Raw genomic sequence first — 23,096 nt, 5'->3', positions numbered from 1 at the left:
CTACAGTGATTGACATTGGCTCATCATGTGATATTGGCCAACTGGATGTGTGGTGGGTAGGACAGGCCTCATGATGGAAATCTCTTTGTCACTGTCTGTCTCTCTCTTCCCCACGTGTGTGTGTGTATGTTTGACCTGTTATAGTGTGTTGGTCTTGGATATGTGTGAGTATTCCTATCCAATGTGTGTGCAAAGCATGAAAGGTGTGCAATGTGGTGTGTGCACAAACATCTGCGACTGATAGATATGTATAGTCCACTGTTGTTGTCAGACATGGGCTTCATTTCTCTAAGTGTAGGAACATGCCCAGTATGACCTTCTGTATTGAGTGTGTGAATCCATTCCAGGTAGGTTGTATTCCAGTGCAGGATTTTGTGTTCTACACCTACAGCTAGCAACCTGTTTCTGCCGGAAATCTGTAGACAGGTTGACAATATAGAGTCACAATGGGGGAAAGATAGTGGTATACTGTAACTATTGGGTCTGTGATGCTTGTCTTACATGGGTGGTGTTAGCATAGATATTCAGACATATGCACTGTTTTACACTGTGATGTATTATGTCAACTACTGACAGATATACTTATATGCTCACAGTTATTTCCTGGAAAATACAAGATGAATGAAGCTGTGTCCAGTACTGTGGTCTGCAGCCTACATATTCTTGCACACTCATGCCATTCTGGAGGGGTAGCTGCAGACACTTGCTGATGGGTCTGTGTAAATGATCCATTACCTTGGTAGTATGGTGGCTGATGATCCCCTGCTTGTACATCTATCGACATAACAGAATGGCCATATGCTGCTGTAGCCATACCGCTCAGCTGTACAGATTCACCCAGGTTACCCGGAGGCATGGCTCATATATCTGGTCAGTTCCCCTTCACACTGTGGTTTGCAAGCAGGTTTGTAGCCACCCATTAATGGGTTTGCAGGCAGGGTAGTACGGGCACACATCAGAGTTTCACACTTCACACACTCCATGGCGTCCATGCTTCTACACCCTCACTCTGTTAGTCTATCCTCTTCCTAACATTATGCAAGCAATATCTGAAAAGTATCCCTATAGTTGTCCTTTCATCCCAGTGGTACTTACGGGTTGGTTCACAGTTCATGCAGTAGGACATGGTGGGCATGCTACTGGGATTTGTCGACATGGCCTTGCATTTGTATTCTGTGGACTGTGTTATGTTGTTAGTTGGGACCCCATGAGCTAACATACATTGGCAGAACGGGTGAGGCACAGACCTTTGGCATTTGGTAGAGATGCAGGCCATCTGTAGCAGGCCAGTGCATTCTGTCACTCCTATAGTCCCAGGCTGCTAGCCACTGGATTCCCCTGGGGTGACAGGGTAAGTGTGTGAGGTGTTAATGGCAATAGTTTCTGTCCATATTAATCCATTGTTCTGGATGCTGGTAGGGTGCTGCTTGCAGCTAGGGACACACCTGCATGGGACACCTCTTCAGTATGCTGCATTCTGTGGGTATTCCCATACAGAAGTGGGGGTCATACTGTACTCATTCCCATGATATTTTCTATATGTGTTAGGACCTGTGTTAAACCTGTGGCTGATGGTGGGGTGAGCTGAGTGCATGTGTGATATGGAAGCTCCCTGCAGCTGAATTACAGATGTACGTGGGGCATTCCTCTTATGCTGGCTTGTGCGGGGACATCAGCACTTTCTCAGTACTTCATAGCTGTGCCTTTTATGGTCTGCCAGTGTTTGGCCAGACTACATCAGTATTCTATACTATACAGCCAAATAATGTGCTGCTAACCTGTATGTACGAATCCAAAGGTGTGTGCAGTTGACAGTTAAATTTTATGTACTCTGTCTAGGGTACTTCCACCTGTGTACTGTGTGTATGTCCGGGCCCACATTCATGGCATGTCCATCTTTCAGATGGTGACAGATATTGACATCTGAACAGTGTATGGATGACTGCTGAATTGGGTCTTGCTGGGATGCATTGTGGTTAGCACTACAGTTGTCAAAACATGGCCCTGTCATTGACAGTACTGGCCATAGGCCACTGAGACACAACCCTACATGCCTACATGCTGACCACTTCCACACAATATACAACACACAACAGCCTAACACACAGACCCCTGCAAACTGTACACATGCAACAATCAATCCTGTAAATTGGGCAAGTTCAGGTAATCTGTGCTCCACTGTTATTAAACCCACAAGTACATGTTACTGCATTATTACATAGGATTGTGGGGGGGGGGGCACAGCTGACAGCTGTAAACATTTGCTATGACTGTACTGGTATTTCAGGTACTCTGTTGGCTTCCATTTCATTTTGTGTTCTGACCTATCATGCAGACTAGAGGCATATCAGTAGAGCACAGATCTTAGGTTTTATTGACCTACATTTCAGTTTCAGACTTCTTACCCTTCAGAACTAACATACAACTACCTGACCTGTTGTAGTCTGTCTGTGTAGGTCTGGAGGGGAAATGTTCTCCATTGCCATCAACTGGAGGCCTTACCACAGCCTTTCTTTATGGTCATCTACACCTGTCCGGCTGGTTGAGGCTGTTGTTGGGTATGTGAACCTCACTGACATGCATGTGTTTGTCCTATGGACACACATTTGGGCCACCACATGTACCGCAATGGGATTTGTCACCTTGTCTAGTACTGCCTACTTTGTTGACACCAGTATTTGTTATGGATTTCATGCTGCCCAAATAGGTGTCCACTATCTTCTGCCATCCCATTCAGCCACCCGATTCCCTTGCATGCTCACATCCATACCATAGATACAACTACCAGAACAAACTACAATGAAAATTTGTGTACATGTAGCTAAAGAGTACTGCAAGGCTCCACCGGATATGTCCAGGCACCGGAACCGTGACTTGAGCATCCCAAACAAATTCTTTATTATGATTCTGGTTTGTGCATGTGTCTCATTATGGAGTTCTTGTTCAGGGTGTGTGTGTGCATTTCTGATGGGTGTCACCAGCCATGGCTCCAGTGCGTAACCAGAATCCCCCACTAGGTGGCCATATGGGATGTCCCCACTGGCAAATCTCTGGTACAGCTGTGTCATATGTCAGATGTGGGAGTCGTGATAGCTTCCAGGGCTGCCAGCACACACATTCATAATAATGCACTGGGCATTGCACATGACTTGGCAGTTGATGGAGGGGAAGCCCTTGCAGTTTTTGTAGACGCTACCCCACTCACCAAGTGGTGCTTTGATGTGTATGTATATGCAGTCTATAGCACCCACTACCTCAAGGTATTCTGGTATTTGGTGGAAGAGATGCATATCGCTGCTCAATGCCTCAGAGGTGTTGAGGAAATATATGTGGTCACCGGCATGTGCTGACATGGCATCCAGGAGCTGGTGGAGCACCCTGGATGCTAATCCCTGTGAGATCCCCATGATATCCCCAGTTGGCCTTTGGAAGGTACCTGTGGCTAGTATTCTTAAACCTACACATACCTTGGTATCCACTGGGATGGGTTCCCCTCTGTTGGTTCTGTGTCTGAGGTGTGGCCAGCACAGTTTAACAATTTGCAGTAGGATGTCCCTGTCCACCCTATAGTGCTCCACTATCTCCAGCTCATGTAGCCCCTGGTAGGTTACCCTGCATCTGTACACTCTTATCCTTCTCCTCACTGTGGGTTGATCATCAGCATTTTCATCCTCACTACCCTCAGCCTCTTCCACATATTGATGTATGAGAGTGATAGCAGCCCCTATAATTTTGTTAGTTTTGTCAGATAAAATTTCCCCATCTGTGTACACCAGTGGTGTAGAGTTTGTGGGAAAAAACAGAGTTAAAGGTGTTTACATAGTTTATAGTAGTGTGCTGGGCTGGGCTGCTGCCTGTGTAATTGGCTGATTTTGATACATTTTACCTGCCAGCTATGCTAGTTCTCTTTTATTGCCTTCCTACTGCTGTTTTCCCTTCCCATTGCCTTCCTATTTAAGCCCTGAGGTGCACCCCATATACCCAATGCTCAGATGTGAACAGACCTGCTATTTCCTGTGCTTTTTTTTTTTAAACTTGGTACGTAGTACGCACACCCATTTAGGCAATGTAAACACTGCTAGGCAGCCTCAGATACACCCCCCTCCTTAGCTGTGCTTAGCTAAGGGCAAACATGGGCCACAGAGCTCCAATAAGCTTACAGCATTCATGACACTCCCCCTTATGAGGTCATCTACCTCTTATGCTTATACCATGGTGTTGCAGCACCTACACTGTTGGGTGCAAGCTGACACTGAGGGGAAATCTGTGATTCAGTATCAATCCCCTCATTTGCATAAAACTGACTGCTAATGCATGGTTAGAAAACTGACACTCAGCCTTCCCCCTTAGCAACCACTATTCCATGGTATTGTTGTCTTATGCATGCTATTGACTATTATGACATAATGCTGATTTTGGTTTAAAAGCTTATTTCCAACTTTTTCATTATTTTTGGGCCGATCCCATTTGTGCACCGCTGGCCTATGCTTAAACGGCCAAAATTGGACAAAAAAAAGTTATTTTTTATAATTTTGCAACTATTTCCCATACCAGTGGCCATATATTTGGCCATTGGCATGCCTACTACATTGAATACATGCTTTCTTTGGAGCTGTCATGCCTCAGTTTTGTAATTTGCAGAAATGTATTCGGTTAGTAGCCGAATACATTTCTGCAGGTTACACTATTCCTGCACAGACGCCTGCCTGCTTCCTGGATTGCTAATTCACCTAATTTGCATGGTTTTCACCTACAAATGGGGTAATTAGCATACAGGAGCTGTGTCCATGCAGGAATAGTGTAGGAGCCCTCGTGCACGTCCCCGGAGCTCATTTCTGGATCGTTTGTTGGCCATATTGCATGCAGCAGTTCTTGCACTATTCCTGCATGCTGTGCAGAGCTTGCTGAATCCTGGGGAATGGGATTATTTAAGGAAGAATCTGCTTACCATTCTTAAATAATGTAAGCACTTCAGTCTTTTTCTGCATTGTCTTCCCTATACTGATGTACTGCTCATGCATATGAGACTTGTGTTCCTGGGCTTACACATTACATCAATGCAGTGCAGGAAAAGGGACAGAGAAAACATCATTTCCATTGCTGTTTTTTTAAACTATTTACAAAAATAGAGATTTTTACCAAGAACAGCTAAAAAATACAAGGAAAATCACACGTTTGTGTTTCTTTAGTTTTGCTGAACATGCCTGATTTTTATATTTTGCTCTGTCCCCTAGCATATGCCTGTAGAAAGGCTGGCTGCTCAATGGTGTTTCAATAGCTGAACCACTTTCTATTGGTATGTGTTCAACTTACAACAGGCATGCTAGTTGGATACTCTTTTTTAATAGTAATGAGACTTTGTTGTATACTACTAATAATAATAATAATTTAATAATGACAAAAGAAATGTAAATACACAATAAAGACAGATTTATCTTTTTCAAACAAAGAAAATTATTATATTTAAATATGGCTTGACATTTCTGTTTCATTGACAGTTTAAGGTACATTTAGTCCTAGCAGCTGATGCCTATGCATTGATTATGCGTCTGTTCAGCCATTCTAGCTGGATCCCAGAAGATGAACTCTGTTAACAAAAAGTCAGATAATGTTACCATTCAAACAGAACAGAAAACATAATGCGCTGACTTGCTTCTCCTGCATGGTTACTTTTAAGCAAATCTGCTGGGTACCGGGAAATGACTTTTTATGCAGGGAAATACCACCATAACAATATTTTAGAAGCATACCTCTCAACTCTCCCTAATTTTCTGGGATGTCTCTGATTTTGACTCAAATTTTAGATCTGTTCCTCTTAATCCTGCCTAAGACTGGTGAGTTTTGGAGGAAATGTAGTGAATTATACTCAATAAATACTGACAATAATTAAGATTTATAGACTTGCAGATTAATTCATATTCTCTTATTCTGCCAGTGTCTCAAGTTAATACTACTGATATTTTAAAAGTGTCCCTGATTGTCCCTGATTCTGTTGAAATTTGTCCTGATTCTGTTGAAATGTATCCCTGATTGGCTGAGAATGATATTTAGAAGGCTTTCTGAGCATTTTTCAGAGGTATGCAAGATTAGCTTACTTTTTATGCGATGTGCAATAGATTACTGCACATATATTTTTATAACATGGTGGCTATTTTTTCAAAAGATTGGCGATTATTTATTTTTTAAATTTATTTATTTATCCAATAACTGGGGAAGTACTACCATGCTATTTGAGGAAATCATAACTGTCAAACTGACTGAAGTTTTCATTATTATTTTGACTCAAAAAATATAGATTTCAAAGTAGGCTGTTGCATTTACATACTCTGCAACATGTTTTCTAACTTATTTTAGCACTATAGTATGTGGGGGTAATACAGGATTTACTTTCTTTTAAATTAAATGTTTTAATCTCGGGACCAAACAAAGCGAGGTGCGGGTACAATTACTGGCATACAAAGCCATTACTTGAAAAAAATAATTGCTATCTAAAAATAATGTCAATGTGTGACGGAACTTTAATTTGCTTCTTTCTTTGAAACACTTTGATAAATTTTACATATATATATATATATATATATATATATATATATATATATATATATATATATATATATATATATATATATATATATGGGTCTACTTCTAATGAAAGAAATACCACTTACTCGAATCCTTGAAGACCGAGTTGACTTCACCGAAACCACATTACAACAAACACTCAGATCACCAATAAAGAACTTCAGGTAAGTAACCACCTGACTGTACCATGAAAATAATACAAACCAAAGTAAATTAAACCTACTCATGTAGGGGGCTTCACTTCCCATACCCCACCCCTCCTAACTAGATATACCAACTCCAAGATTGCACTACAGTGGGGAAAGGGAAAAAGTTAGCCATGGGGGCCAAGTGGTTCCTTTCCCAGAGTAAAGTTCTGGTCATCCAAGTGTTTATTGTTGTTTTCTGCTTTTGGCAAAGTTGTCTTGAGATTTACAGATTTACATAAGTGGTATTTTTGCTCATTAGTAGTAGTCTCATGTACACACACACACATATATATATATATATATATATATACAGCTATATAAAGGTATACTATTATAATGTCGAAATTTGAAATAAAAATGGTAACTAATGGCCCTATTGTCGAAAATTAGCTGTTAATGCCGAAAATTTCGACAACAACATTTTACGGCATTAACAACAATGCCACCCTTGCCGTAACTCCCTAACCCCTACACCTAACATTCCATTTATGCAGGGGGGCAAGCCCCCCCTGCACACCCTCACACCCCCCCAACTTAATATTCCAACTCTGAGATCACACTACAGTGAGGAAAGGGATGTATTTCCCTAACCGCACTATACTGTGATCCCTGTACATAATTAAACATTATATTTGCAAATGCAAAGTACAATCGCAAATATACCCTTCAGTTACGTAACTTGCACACATATGAACTATTCGAACATCTGTAGTTCCAATAGTTCATAGGCGTACAATGCTACGCTGACATTTCAATGGTAAACCATATATATATATATATATATATATATATATATATATATATATATATTTATATATATAGATAGGTATAGATATATAGCACCATAAATGTATACATTGCAGAATTTACAACTAAATATTCATAGGTTCATATGTGTGTACTAGGCTAATGGCCCTGGAGCCTTTACAAGCCTAGCCCATAGGATTACCCTGGCATCGTGCCACCCGATCTTAGTTTCCATTGCCTCTGTCGAGTAGAGCCACTGGAGTGATCCCTGAGTGAATTTTCTATTTCCCATCCACGCATCAAGATTTCTCTTGAAGAGGGCCAGTGAGGTGTTCTGTTTGACATGTATGGGAAGTCTATTCCATAGCATGGGCAGTCTCTGGGTTATGAACCTGTCACTTCAGTATGTTCTGTTGATTGTGGTAATGACGTTGAGGTCTGTGAAGCGTGTGGTGTGGAGGGATTGGGATTTCTTTAGATGTAGCATTTCTAACAGAGCTGGGTCAGACATGGCTTTGTAAGTCAAGCAGAGATAGCGTTTTAGTAGATGATATGAGACAGGGAATAGCTGGAGTTTTTTGAGTCTGTCTGTGTATGACGTGCATAAGGGCTAGGATCCTCTTTGTAAGGTACTTTTGTGGCCTTTCCAGCTGTTGCATGTGTCTAGTGAGGTACATGCCAAATGGGCATTATACTCAATGACTGGCCTAATTAGGGAAGAGTAGAAGGAGACAATGACCTCGTTCTTCCTGGATGCAAAACCTTTAGTAATAAGATGTACCACATAGAAGGAGTTTCTGACCACAGTGGCAATGTGGTGTTCAAAAGAGAGGTTACTGTCAACCTGTGTTCCCAGATGTCTTATAATGCCTTTTGTATTCAGTGGATTATGATTGATGTGGCAATTCATGGGAACTGGGTTTTTCCCAAAGGGAATGAAGGCACATTTTTTGACATTGAGCTTAAGGCCATGGTTCTGACACCAGCTATTGGTCTCAGTGAGGCCTTTCTGTAGGATGTCAACATCACTTGGGGAGTTAATAATAGCTCCCAACTTGCAATTGTCTGTGAACTTTGTCAGCCAGAGTCCCTTCGTGTTGACACATGCACACATACACACATACTCACATCAACATCTGTGTGTGTGTGTGTGTGTGTGTGTGTGTGTGTGTGTGTGTGTGTGTGTGTGTGTGTGTGTGTGTGTGGGTGTGGGTGTGTGTGAGTGTGTGTGTGCATGTTATGTTGTCATGCATCATACTTAGAACTTTGGAGAGTACATAAAACCTTTAGAAGATGGTATTAGTAGCAAGTGCACTAAATAAATAACTAGGAGTTAAAACAGAAATTTAGTTTGCCCCTTAGACACTTGGAGTTGCTTAGGCAAAGTAAATGTATCTATCAATGTGAAGCAAAACAAGGTGGTCATATGCACCAACATTTCACTGAGAGATGTGGACACTAGAACAGCTCCCACAGATGCACAGCAGTTTCAGCAAATAGTGAATGCGATTAATATTTTTCTGTGCCATTGGCCCATCTGAGTTAGCAATGCATAAAACTGCCTATTTCTCCTGCTTACATTTCTAATAACTAATATATTCATGGCCCTACTGCTGCAAGGGAAGTGTTTTTAGCTGTTAAAAGAACACAATAATTTGTACTTTTTAAGCTGTTCATTATTCAGAAATATGTTTCAGGGGTAACCAATTTTCCTTTTAAAAATTCTGCTGAATTTTGCCTTGTTTAGTCTTCCACAGGTCTGATTTTGAGTTGGCTATATGGTATAAAATGAAAGGGCAGAAGGTTTTATTAGACCTTCAAATAATTTAATACTGCTGGAACATTATTCTACAAATAAGCTGTTAGAAAGTGATGGTCCTAGATGCATACAAAAAAAAAAAAACACTAGGGTGTTCTTATGTTTATATGCAATATTGTTTTAAATAAATGCATGCTGAATGATCTGATCACATTTTAGTGGATGTCTTGTAATTTGAGGTGCTTAGCTTCACTTTTACAGTCTTCATGTTTTCTCATTGTCACATTGTTCAACTATTTGAATATATATTTTGAGATCTTCTAAGAGTAAGTATGACTTTACCTGGTGAGGGAATAAAGTGAATAGTTATTCAGACCTGCCTTACAAAGTTAAAAACAAAAGGTAGTAAGTATTCATCTACATGGAGATTGTGTTGCACTGATCTGCAACAAACCCTGCATGTAGCCAGTAGCTGCTACTTGTTATATCAAGGATCAACTTCAAGATGAAAAACTTGGCAATTCTGATGAAAATTTCTTCAGCGACTACCTGCAACCGTAGACAGATTGCCAGATGGTGTGTTTGGCTGCTTTGAACATGTTGCAACCATTTGTGCTTCAATGTCATCCCATTCAATTTGCTCTACTATGGACCACCAACTTCCTGAAAGATATTTGAAAAGAATGGGGAAAAAAAATGCCGCAAAACTCATTTTTCTGTGTTTTTTTGCAGGGGGACAAGCACCATGCCTCACTGTCATCTCCTTCAAGTGGTTCTGCTAAGAAACTCTGACCTCCTGAAATTGAACATTTCAAAAGCATTAAAAAAAATTCCTGAAAACCTAAAGGTCAAAAAGCTCCTTTTTTTCATGTTTTTTTTTTTTTTTTGCAGGGGACAAGTCACCACCCCACCCCTTGAACTTACATATACTAATGCCATGGTCGCACCAACATGAAGAAGGGAAAAATCTCCCTAAAAGCCAAATTTCCTGGTCATTGGTGATTCAATAGTGAGGCACACCAATATTCTCCTCACTAGACTGAGTGAGGAGAGAGTCATAGCTGGATCCATCAAGTCACTCAGGTTGTCATAGTCCATGTGGGTATCTCCTGAGATGTATCTCCCTTGACTATATGAAACAAGACATGATCGAGCTCACTGATTATGTGTCTCAGGCAGGTGTGAGCCTAGAACTGAGCAGCATACTACCTTCTCCAAAGATGGTGCCAAATTACCAACAGAAAATGATTGATTTTTAACAATTGTCTTACCTTCTGGTGTCAATCCGGGGGGGACACAATATTTGATGACCTGAAGGACATGGTTGACAGAGTATGCTTCTTTGCAGGGATGGTCTGCACTTATCCCCTCTAAGCTTTCAGATATTGGCAAAGACCTTTTCCACCCCCATAGTGCCTTTTTTAGGCAATGCCAAACTAATAAACATACTGACATAACTGAACCTATGAAAGAATATCTGAAGATGATACTGAGGTCTTAACAAGAAACGCCACTCCCTACAAGCCTTCCTCTTCCTGGACGGTGTAGCCATCTGTGTAGTAACAGAGACATGAGTTAAAGTCATTGATAGTACCTCAGCAGTACAAGGTTATAATGCCTTTCACACCTTTAGACCAGCTACTGCACAAGAGGGAACTAAAGGTGGAGGAGTCTCAGTCTTTAGTAAAACCAATCTCACATCCACACTACTTAAAGTGTATGACCCACTGGAACTCATACATTTGCAACTCACCATAAACAGGGTGTCGTACCATATCTTTGTAACCTATAGGTCCCCCTCCATGTCCCAGGAAACCCATACTACCTATCTCAGTGCACTAGAATACCTCACCATTTAACCCAATATGATATTCATGGGGGATCTCAACTACCCCTCTATACATTGGGAATCTTATACCACTTCTAATGCACAAGCCCAGTGTTTTCTAAACTTTGTTAATGCCATCATCCTGGAACAGTTAGTCTATTCTCCTACCAAGGGTACAAACATCCTTGACCATGTACTCACAAATGGGGGGGGGGGGGTCAGTGCTCCTCACCCAATCTAATATCTTTGCTCATCAGATCTGACCATAAGGCAGTATTACTTGAAATAAAATTTAAATCTAGGCATCTAACAAAGCTACAAACCTTTAGGAACTATATCAAGGCTAATCTCTCTTTGCTAAGCAACACCTTGGCTAAATTCCACGCACTCCCAAAGCCAGTAAACCCCATTGCATACACCAAGCTAGTTACAAAATCTCTGTATGCCATATTGATAGCTGTACAGAGTAAGCTGTGCTCACTCATATTATGAATAAGACAATTTCAAAAGACAAGCCATCCTGGTAGAATCACAGTATGAACTGGTTATAAAACAGAAGAAAAAAATATTGGCTGAAAGTAGGAAGAACAAAGTCATACATACTAAAAGTTCTCTGAAAAAACTAAACAGACAACTAAGAGGCTTAATTAATGCTTCACAGGCTACATTTGAAGAAAAAAATAGATTTTTAGGCAAAGGGCAACCACAAAGCTTTGTACACCTATGCCCATAACCTCAAGGGAAGTACACAAAAATGCAAAGAACTTATTGTAAATGGCATTACCCACACTGAAGAGTAGAGTTGTCAAAGCTTTTTAGATGATATAAAAATGTCATTTGGTCTTGATAAATGTGCAAAAGCAACCTTTAAAGCAGGAAAACTGCAGCACCAAAAAAACATCAGCTTGGGACTAGAATGTGACATAAAAGAACTTGAGCAAGAAGGAGTGTATAAATATTTGGGAATTGATAAAGGATCAGCAATAAAACATGAAGAAATGTTAATAAAACTTAGTAAGAAATATTTTAGAAGACTTAAATTAATCCTGAAAACAGCACTGGCATCTAGGAACAAAATTCAAACTGTAAACCAATTTGCTTTTCCTGTCCTAACTTACAGTTTTGGGGTGATTGACTTTTCCCAAAATGTGTTGGATAGATTAGACAGGAAAACAAGAAGGATGCTTCATGCTCATCAAATGATTTATGAAAGTCAGTGTATACCAAGATTATATATTCCCCATTCAGAAGGAAGGATGGGTCTCCTTGGAACTGATTAAATGTATAGATCTGTAATTGTGGGACTGCACACATATCTGCTGACCTCACAAGACCCAAACATAGTGAATGTTTTGAAACATGAGGAGAATAAATCTAAGATGACTTCCCTGCTTAGTCTAGCAGAAGTATATTGGCATCAAGCAGAAATGAAAATCAAACAAGAAGTATATAAAAATCAGGTAGCAACTGAATGTACCAAAACATAAAAGAAAGAACAGAAGGCAAAAGACCAGATGAGAAGGCAAGAAATGTGGAAAATTAATAAATATAGTTATAAATATAGAAACATTCTGAAAGAACCTTATGTTGATCAGGATCAAATGCAGGAATGGTTAAGGAGGGGAACATTCAAACCAAGAGATGAAAGGTTAATAATGTCAGACCAAGATAGTGGGCTACGTACATGTTAGTTTACAAAGTTCATTGAACATGTGGGAGAAACAGACAAATGTAAGTTTTGTAAAACAGAATTGGAAACAGTTGCACGTTGTTGCTGATTGTGATGTACTAATGGCAGAAGGACTGTATACTGAAAGGCATAATAATGTGTCAAGACTGTTGCACTGGGGATTGTGCAAACATTATGGCACTGAAGTGGCTGAAAAACACTGGAAACATGAGCCACAAAGCATCATAGAAAATGATAAAGTCTACATGATACGAGATCACCCATTACCAACAGTTCAAAAGATAGATGCTAGAAAACTAGAAATAGTGGTCCTTGAAAAGAAGACAAAAGTAGCATTGATCATTGAAATTGCTACACGCAGTGACTACAGTGTCTTGGGTACTTAGGAATGGGGTCCATTCTTATCATAGTATTACAAACTCAAAAGATTTGGAGAAATTAAAAGAGTAAAGCCTTTAGAAGGAGAAGGAGTCATTACTGGGCATATTGCGGGTGCTATGAAGAGCACTTCTGGCTAACATCAAAGACTGAGACTATAGTAACTTCATGAATTTTAATCATACTTTGACTTAGAAATGGGTCCCACTCCCATCATGGTATTAAAACCACAAAATATTTGGAGAAATTAAGAAACTAGGAGGCCATTGCCAAACATTTGGCTGACAGGTTTAGCTCAAATCCCCCCTCATTCCATCCCAATAGTCTAAAGGAAATACCACATAACACAACCCCCCAACCATTTCTAGGGAACAGGTCATCAATGCACTTTTCGAGACTAAAAACACCCCATCTATGGGCCCAGATAACATCCTGGGATCTTTAATAAATAGCATGAAACATGACCTCTCTGGTCCACTTAAATCACTTTTCAACTGGAGCCTTTAGTCAGATTTTGTGTCCAAGGAATGGAAGACGGCTACAAGCATTTGCCTACGCAAAGGAGGTCCAACCAATTATCTGTGTAACTGCTGGCCTATAAGTCTTACCAGCCTCATATGCATGACTGTGAAGTCCCACTCTTGGACAGTAATCAAGGAGCCTTAATCCTCAACTCTGACACTGTAGAGGGATGTTCACTTGGAACAAAAATGGATGCACCCAGTGTTTCCAGATACAGCTTTCTGTATCAAGCACAATTTCCCTTAAGAGCATACAAGAAACACAGTCAGCCTGGGGTTTGGGTTTCTGTCTCTGTCTCTCCACATGTCCCCAGTAAGGCTTCCTACTGGTACAGCTGTTGAGTTAAGTCCTCAGCCAAGTGTCCAAGCCAAGTCTTTGCAGCAACCTCTCTGTGAAAGCAGTGCTTTGTGGTCCTGCTCCAAGTAAATGACACCCACACACACTTTGAGATTTGATTTTCACACACACACACACACACACACACACACACACACACACACACACACACACACACACACACACACACACACACACACACACACACACACACACACACACACACACACACACACACACACACACACACACACACACCTGGGAAATACTGACAAAGATATATCTACTGTGCCCCCTTCTGCCCAGACTACAAGATAGTTATCAGTGCTACCAAACACTACAATGGCAGCTACTTAAGGCTGTTGCAAGGAAACCCAATTATACCGAGTAAAATTAATATTAATACAAAGGAAAATGTTGACCAAACAAGCAAGCTTCAGGAATGACCTCAGTGTCACCAATAAATAAAAGTACTCTCAAAGGTTAACATATTCTCTAAAGGAGCAGCCACAATGAAACGTTTAAATATATTTAATAATAAATAATAAAAGAACATGAAAATACAAAATATCTACTTACAGTAAACACCAGCATTTCAATCACAGGAAATATTAAAAATAACACAGCTGGAAAGATTCACATAGTCACAGAAAAACAATATTTAACTATTCTCACTATATGTTCCTGACTAATCTAGAGAATTACTGTTCCTACTTACTTAATAAAGCAAAGGCAAGATGAAGTACAGGGTGGGATCCTTCTAAGTCAGGTTCTAAGAAACAGACTGCCCTGAGACTTCTGTCTCACCTAATATTAAAACATTATTTATGTGCAGAATGACATCACATACATCTGGTCATCTGATTTCTGGTTCTCATGCAACCCATCATTGCTAGAAACTGTCAGGATTTGGTACCTACATGTCAATAATGCATACAAAAGGGGATTTTTCAGATTGGGTGCAGCTTCTGGAAGTCATAAAACAATTACAAATGTCTACTCATCCTACAAAGTACAACAAGCCATGCTTCTTACAGACATTGTATCTCTGGCTTCATTCAAAACTCTGAGATAACATCTTTATGGCTTAGGGCCAGTAATTTAATTGTCTTACTATATTTCTCAAAGTCAGGTGGATTGAGATTAACCTCTTCTCTTACAGTATCCTCTGTTAAAATATATACATTTAAACAGTTACAATAATGCATGTACATTTCTTTTCTGCCCAGCAGGGCACATTGTTGATACATGTTTAACACAAGCAGCTTTACAAATACATTTTCAATACAAGCATCTGTACAAATCAGTTTGATATTCAAATAACATATAATTCTTTATTAAATTCCAGCTAGCTATGCTGGCATATGTTACACATCTACTGCCCTACTTCTGCTGGCATAGGTGGCAATACCTCACATCATCACAATGAACATGGAAAGAATCATCACCGACATGATAAATGAGGACATAGGTACCCTGCAAACACTGGACTTATCATAGTTCGGGCGTGTTAAAGGAAGGTCATGCCTATTAAATCTGGTGGACTTTTCTGAAAGGGCCACTAAAGCACCAGATGAAGATAAGAGTGTGTGCACAGTTTTTCAGAACCCGGCCAAGGCTTTTGATACAATACCCCACTCAAGCATTACAGACAAGCTCACTAATTTAGGTATAAACCCTTTTACCACCCACTGGATAGCCATCTGGCTCACTGATAGGACCCAGAAGGTCAAAATATGTGAGGCCACCTCCATCAACAGGCCAGTCACTAGCAGAGTCCCCCAAGGCTCAGTACTGGCCCTGCTCCTTTTTGGTATCTACCTCTTTGAAATGGAAGCAAATGCTGAAGGTTTATGGCTGACTAAGTTTGCAGATGACAGCAAGCTGGTGTTTATCATCAATTCCCTTGCAGATACTAGCATTATTCAAGCAGGTCTATCTCTGACTAACAAATGGCGTCAAAGTCATGGTCTTAAACCTAGTGCTAGGTAATGCATAATTGTACTATCCCAGCTAATTACCATGTTGATAATACACCCCCCCAGAGTCAACCCAGTGGTCAGAGATCTGGGTAGACACATAGACAGTAGCCTTACCTTTGACCATCATGTGGCCATGGTGGTGAGGAACCCCTTATATGTTGCACAACTTATATAAGTAAGAGCATGGCATCTAGGTCCAAAGATATCATTATTCTACTGTATTCCACTCTTATCAGACCGATCATAGAGTACAATGCTCCCTTTGGTATGTCCCTGACCAGGTATATGCAGCAACTAGAGCAACCTCAGAGGTTCCTTACCAAAAGAATACAAGGTGTAACAATCCTGCATTATGCAGAGAGCTTTAAAGCCCTTTCCCTCTACTCAGTGTCTTATATATATTGCTGATGAGTGATCTATGCCTGGCTTACAAGGCATCCATAAACTCCACACTTATGAATGTCCTACATATTCAGAAGTCAAAGAGTACCAGAAATACAACATCTAGGGACCTGATTTTTGTCTGTGATTTAAACATAACATCCTGGAAAGACAGATATGTGTTCCAGAGATTGCCTCTGCTATGGAACAGGCTTCTCATCCATGTGAAGTTGAGTTTGTCTATTACCCAGTTTAAGTGCAACCTACAACAGTGGATAGGGAATAGGAAATTTTCACCAGGCCTAGCACCCATGTAGGTTATAAATTAATAGTCCTTAATGTCCTATTTGGATACAAGACATCACTATTAGTTTGGGAAAACTTGGCTAGGCTTAGAAAGGACCCCTCTCCTAGGTCATTAGCCTAGTAACAGTCTATGAATCTTTGAATCTATGAATAAAAAGTGAATCATTGTTGGTGCACAGTTAGAAACTGCATCAGCATTGATTTCCTATGGATAAAATAGTTCAGTGTTATACCATTCATCTTTTTTTCTGTGGGCTGATGACTCTCAACTAATTTTACCTTGAGCATTGCAGGAATGCTCTTTCAGTCTTTTGTGAATGCTCTCTTGATTAATACACTCTGTTCATTTTGGAGTATAAACTTCTTTTTAACATCTAGCTTTTGGTACAGCTGTAAATTAACTAAATTGGTACTATTCTCTCCCACTCAGAAGTCTCCTGCTATCAACTTCACAATTTCATCTAATAATGGTACTGTAATAACTCCGGACACAACCACAAAACTTTTAGTTGTATTAATTGATCATAATCTAAACTTTGACACACATATCAACCTAACCATTAAATCAGTTAATAAAAAACTTGGCTTCCTCTGCAGACTTAAACCCTATCTCACACCTTTAGCTAGGACTGCTATTGCCTGAAATCACTTAATCTCCACCCTTCTCTATGCATCTCCAATCTATACCAACTTATTCAAAAATAATCTTCATAAGTTGGAAACAGCCTATAATAACATAGCTAGATTTGACACTGGTGCCCCTTTTCGAACCCACCACTGCCAAAATCTTAAATTGCTATGATGACTGGAATTGCAAAGCCAGATTCTTTTCCAGCAACTTACTACTATACACAAGATCTTACACCATCCCAAAGATACACCCATACTCTCTACCCTTATCTGCCCATATAAAAATCTAACAACCCTTCGATCAGCTAATAAGGTACTAGTAGCTACCCTTAAGTCCAACAACAAATCTGGAGATAGCTTGTTCTCAAACTCTATTGGTAACTCTTGGAAAACTCTTCCAACTGAACTAACAGCCCTTTCTTCTACCCCACTTTTCAAGAAGCAATTAAGAATCTTCCTTAAAACCCAATGGCTTTGCCCATGCACAAATCCTGACTGACACTTTCTCCCCTAGCAGGACCATTCTTTACTAACTATCTTTAACATGCTATTTCAGGTGCTCTGATATTACCTCTTAAGGTTTGGTGAACTTTATAAACAATGCTACCCTCAAAAAAAATGTTTTATTAATCCTTTTACTCAAAATTTTTAACTTATTTAGTCGGGTATGTTGGTATGTTACTGTAACAGTACTATATAAATGTTCCTGTATTTGGATTATTTTACCTGTCTGACATTATCTGTATTGTATATGGCCAAGATTTCTGTCTTGTAAATTGTCTTAATGTGGAGCTTTTCTCCCTGGGCCTCCGCTGAAAATGGACGTACATCCAGTTGGACTATCCTGGTCAACAAATGTAAAATAAATAAATAACAATAAATAAAATAAATAAAACAATGTTTACTTTCTAGTTTATTCTCATAACTCAGGCACAGTCATTTCTTTTCTTTCTTAGTAGCACTAGTGAGATTCGTGTTTGGGGACATTTGTTATTATTAGCGTATGATTTATGTATATGACTAAATTCTTCTTACCATGTTGTTTATCCGTGATACTTTAGCTTCTGTGGCTCTTGTTGCTGCTTGGCAGCTTATTGATTTTGCTTAGTTTGGCCCTTTTATGGTTCTCAGTGAATGTTAAAAGCTGTAATATCAGTCTTAATGTAACAGTTCACTGGTACTCTTTGTATTCCAGGTTTCACAGCTTCTCGCAGTTTTTTCACAGCTGTTATTTTTTGCTGCATATTTATAATTATATCCAGTCTACACTCTGCACATTGAGTGATGTTGAAGTGATTCAAGTTTAATTTTCCTTTTCATATCAATTGATTATGGCTGCGGTGGTCGTGCTGGGGTAGCGTTGTCGCCTCACAGTAAGACGTTGTCCTGTTCGATTCTCAGCTAGAGCGTCTTCTGTGTGGAGACATGTATGAATGGGCGTACCTTCGTTGAAGGTTGTGCATCAGGGCTGGCAACTCGGTACATAAAAATGTACTGCCAATCATTAGCGGACTGGAGTTCCGCTGTGGCGACCCCTAACCGGGAAAAGCCGAAAGACACAACGCAACATATCAATTGATTATGGTTTCATGTCTCAAAGGGCGCGTGATTGTTTATTTGCAAGTTGTTGGGTCAGCATATTGTAATTACATATTGTTCTGTAAAAACTAGCAATATGTTTCGCTTCTATTCATTTTGATGTCACCTGTATTGCACTACACTATTTTTCATTTAGTTTTTTTTAGAATGCATCTTAAACTAGAGGGATTTTTTGTTCTGATTTATTATTTTAGATGTATCATTCCAAAGACTTGAGTATTTGCATTTTTTTCTACAGTGTGCATATCTTAATTCAAGATATATTTTCTCATTCACAGTATTGCATACAGCGTTCTATATATTTCTTTTAGAAAGCAATATTATTTGTATTCATCCAAAATCAATTTACTTGAATTAAAAATAGTGTGACAATGTTTACTTAAATATTTAGTTGCAGTAATTCAAAAGGCATTCAAGTTCAAGGATTTTTAAACAATCACCTATAATTATTTCTATTAAGTCTCTATGGGCTTTCAAATAATACTGATATGGGGATGGACATCTTTTAAAGATGTGGTGAAGGAATATCACATTAGGAAAACTTCCTTCTACAAAGATCTAAACTGTCCAAGGAGGCCCTGATTGAATAAGAACTGATGCCCTTAGACTTACAAGTTAACAATTTTCCTGGGGCAACAGAAACAATTTACGTTTTTTTCTTAATGCACCCTTGAATTAAATTAATTTAAATTCCTTACTAAGGTATTATAAATAGGCCCAAACTCCGTCTGCTTACTTAGGCAGAGTTTTTAAGATTAATCCTCCAAATATCTTTATTCCACGCATTACTAAAACAGCAATGAATATGTAAACTCTGTAAATTGTATACTTCACTGATATATTTCAAGAGATTTATTCATTTTCTTAACTGAATGATAATTTTTATTTACATATCCTTTGTTGATTGGATTAGTTCTACAAAGATAGTAGCCTCTTTTCAAAGAAGACTACAAGTGGTATTTATACTATGATGAGAAACTAATGAAGGACAATGGAGAATTTCCCCTACTCTTTCTTCTATGAGTGCCTTCTGATCTTGCACATCCAGCTGAGCTACCACCGACTCTAGCACATGGGAACTCCATTTAGTATCCATCCAAAGAATGACTTATTAACTGATAATTGTTTAGGCTCACTTTTTTCCCCTTCCAGCTCAACTGTCAATGGTTTAGTTTTAGATTTTAGACTTAACAGGAGATGTAATTTTGAAGGTAATTCCATACTAGAAATTAAGTAAGTGCTAGGTTCCAGATGGGTATCTTATTTTGTTTAACATATTTTCCTATCAGTAATTTGTAAAGATAATACTGAATGTTTGTCTGCATGTTCAAGACACTGGTACTTCTAATCTGGAACTATTTTAGTCTAAAACATTTCTTAGCTTAAAACCAAATTCAAATGCATTGTGTCAATATAGTTGCCATTCTATAACCCGCCATAATTACATTATCAAAATGTTTGCATTAGTTCTGATCATATCTAAAATGTGCAAAATAACTTGGAAAAAGAAAAACAGGGTTGTAATTGTTATTACAGTGAACTTGAGTTTTCATGATGTAGGTATACTTGGAATACCAAGAAAGAAATTGAAAACTCATTACCCTATTGGTCGACAAACACTGAACACTTAAGCTTCCACTGACAATCAGATTTCCTCCACAGGAAATCACTGCTGGCAATTTGTGCCAGAAATGATTCCCTTTTTGGGGGAATTTCCCCCTTCTTCAACTTGGTGTGATTGTGGAACTTTTATCTATAAGTTTGGGGTATGGGAGGCTTGCCCCTAGCAAAAACAGTTAAAAAAATATTTTTCAGCAGGATTTTGTGGTGAGTACAGTTTAGAGATTCTGATCCTCAGTGCTTTCACTTTTGTCCAGTCATAGTGGAAGCTTAGAAACTACTATGTGCCTATATATATATATATATATATATATATATATATATATATGGGTCTAGGACTATTCACTGAAAGCGCATTTCACTGAAAGTCAAATGACTGTGCACAAGTCACTGAAAGCTCAGTTCATTGAAAACACAATTCACTGAAACACATTTCACTGAAAGTTACATATGGCCTTTTTTTCCCACTGTTGTGCGAACCGGGAGTTAGTATATATAGTAAGGGGGGGTGCGGACGTAGTCCTCTACATATTTTGGATATATATTAAGCTCAGAAAAGAGTAATTTATTGGATTTGCAGGTATCCATGTATATAGTTCAAAATATTTAAAATAGATGGGGGGCTACGCCCCCACACCCCCTGATGTGGGAGGTGGTGCCCCCACACCCCCCTTACTATATATACTAACTCCAGGGTCACACAACAGTGGGGAAAAGGCCATATATAACTTTCAGTGAAATGTGTTTCAGTGAATTGTGTTTTCAGTAAATTAAGCTTTCAGTGAATTGTGTACAGTGAAATGTGTTTCAGTGAAATGTGGTTTCAGTGAATAGTCCTATATATACTTAGTATATATTCATGAAAGAAACTTTCAGCCAATTTAAATTTTCTTGGCTTGAATTCTGTCAAGCTACTTTATATCTCTACTTCAAATTTAAGCAGCAAAAAACCAACAAGGACCAAGACAGCCAAAACCATAAATTTAATTGTAAAACATAAAAGATAAGTGTTTAACTGTTTTAAGTAACACTTGACCAATAACAGACTCAAAACTGCACCACACTGCTTTCTTCTTTTTCAGAGCTCCTGCTTGTAGCAAGTTAACCATTTCAGTGCATGAGCTTGTGTTCTCTCAAAATGGGTTTTAGAAGAAAATATGCATTCAACCTTGGGGGCTTATCAGCTTGCAAATCAGCTATCCAATGGGCTTCTGCCACTTCTGTTCGATTGCATATATCACCCCCTCTTTTAACTGGTTCACATAACTGTAATACCATGAAAGTAAAGTTATGCTCAGGTTTATTTAACTTGTTCTGGTATAAAGCACTGGTATTTTTACTAAGTCTAATGTTATTTATGTGCACAGTATGCGGTCTTTTAATCTTCTGTTCATTTTGCCCACATAAAACAAAGTACAGGATCCACATTTGGCAAGAGATACCACATTGCAAGAACAACAATCAGCATAGAGTTTAGGTTGGTATCTTACCCCTGCAATCAGATGTATGAAAGTGTTTGTTGTTTTCAGATATTTCTTTACAAGCCTTGCATTGCCGGCAACAATACATCCCGACCCTTTCACTTGCAGGCAACTTTATATTGAAGCTGGTAGTTGTTTTGTGTAAAAGTTGCTTAAGATTTTTGATCCTTTTATACAAAAATGTAGGAAAGTTGCCCACTGTCAACCTAAGTTCATCATTGCTGGCTAAGGTTTTCCAGTTATTTCTCACAGTATTGCAGATGCCTTTTATATCACTGCTGTATTTTATTGGCATCCTAACATTCAACTCCTTGTTTTCATTGCTCACTTTTTCCAGTTCCATGCCTTTATTACTAAACCATGCTTTGCCTTGTGTTCTCATCTGTTTGACATCACATACAATGTCATTGTTTATTATAGCCATGCTGTTTAAAGTTGTCAGGTAACAGTTCGAACTCACTGTGAAGTTGTGAATCATCAGTGATTAGTCTGGATGTTCTCCGTGCTTGTCCTTTTACTATATTAGAGAAGGTATGTCGTGGATGCATGCTGTCGTAACTAAGCAATGTATTCTTCCAACATGTTTTCCTGTATAGTGTGGTCCCCATGTCACCATTCTCATCTAAAAAACATGAATATCCAGAAATTCAATCTCTTTATCTGAGTAATTTGGGGTAAAGTCACCAAAGCCATTGATGAGGGAAAGGCAGTCCATACAGCCTACCTCGATCTGGCGAAGGCCTTTGATACAATACCCCCCTTTCGTGTCATTGAAAACTCATCAGCTTAAATGTTAATCCATACATCACAAGATGGGTTTGCAACTGGCTGACAGAACCAACCAGAACAGGTCAGAGTTGCTGGCGCTACACTCAAAGCCTGTCACAAAGTGTAGTGGTACCAGGGCTCAGTCAGGGGCTCTTGTGTCTGCTTGTTACTTTTCAGTACAACCACAGCAAACACAGGAGGGGAGACAAAGTTTGCAGTTTGCAGCAGACTGACTGCAAACTGGGAAAAACACATCTGACACAGATATCTCAGATCTCAGTCCAGAAGAAGAAGCTCAT

General features: G+C 39.1%; 1 protein-coding gene across 1 annotated transcript in view; it reads right to left on the bottom strand.

Annotated features, from left to right (window-relative positions):
• Positions 1-23,096, bottom strand: part of NKAIN2 (sodium/potassium transporting ATPase interacting 2) — a 2,790,781-nt gene that overhangs the window by 869,271 nt on the left and 1,898,414 nt on the right. The gene's annotated exons all lie outside the window — the stretch shown is intronic.

This window comes from Protopterus annectens, chromosome 1.part1, assembly GCF_019279795.1.
Source record: "Protopterus annectens isolate FY-2018-M chromosome 1.part1, PAN1.0, whole genome shotgun sequence".
Taxonomy (NCBI): domain Eukaryota; kingdom Metazoa; phylum Chordata; order Ceratodontiformes; family Protopteridae; genus Protopterus; species Protopterus annectens.
Note: the sequence above shows the minus strand (reverse complement) of the source record. Positions and strands in the feature narration are given on the sequence as shown.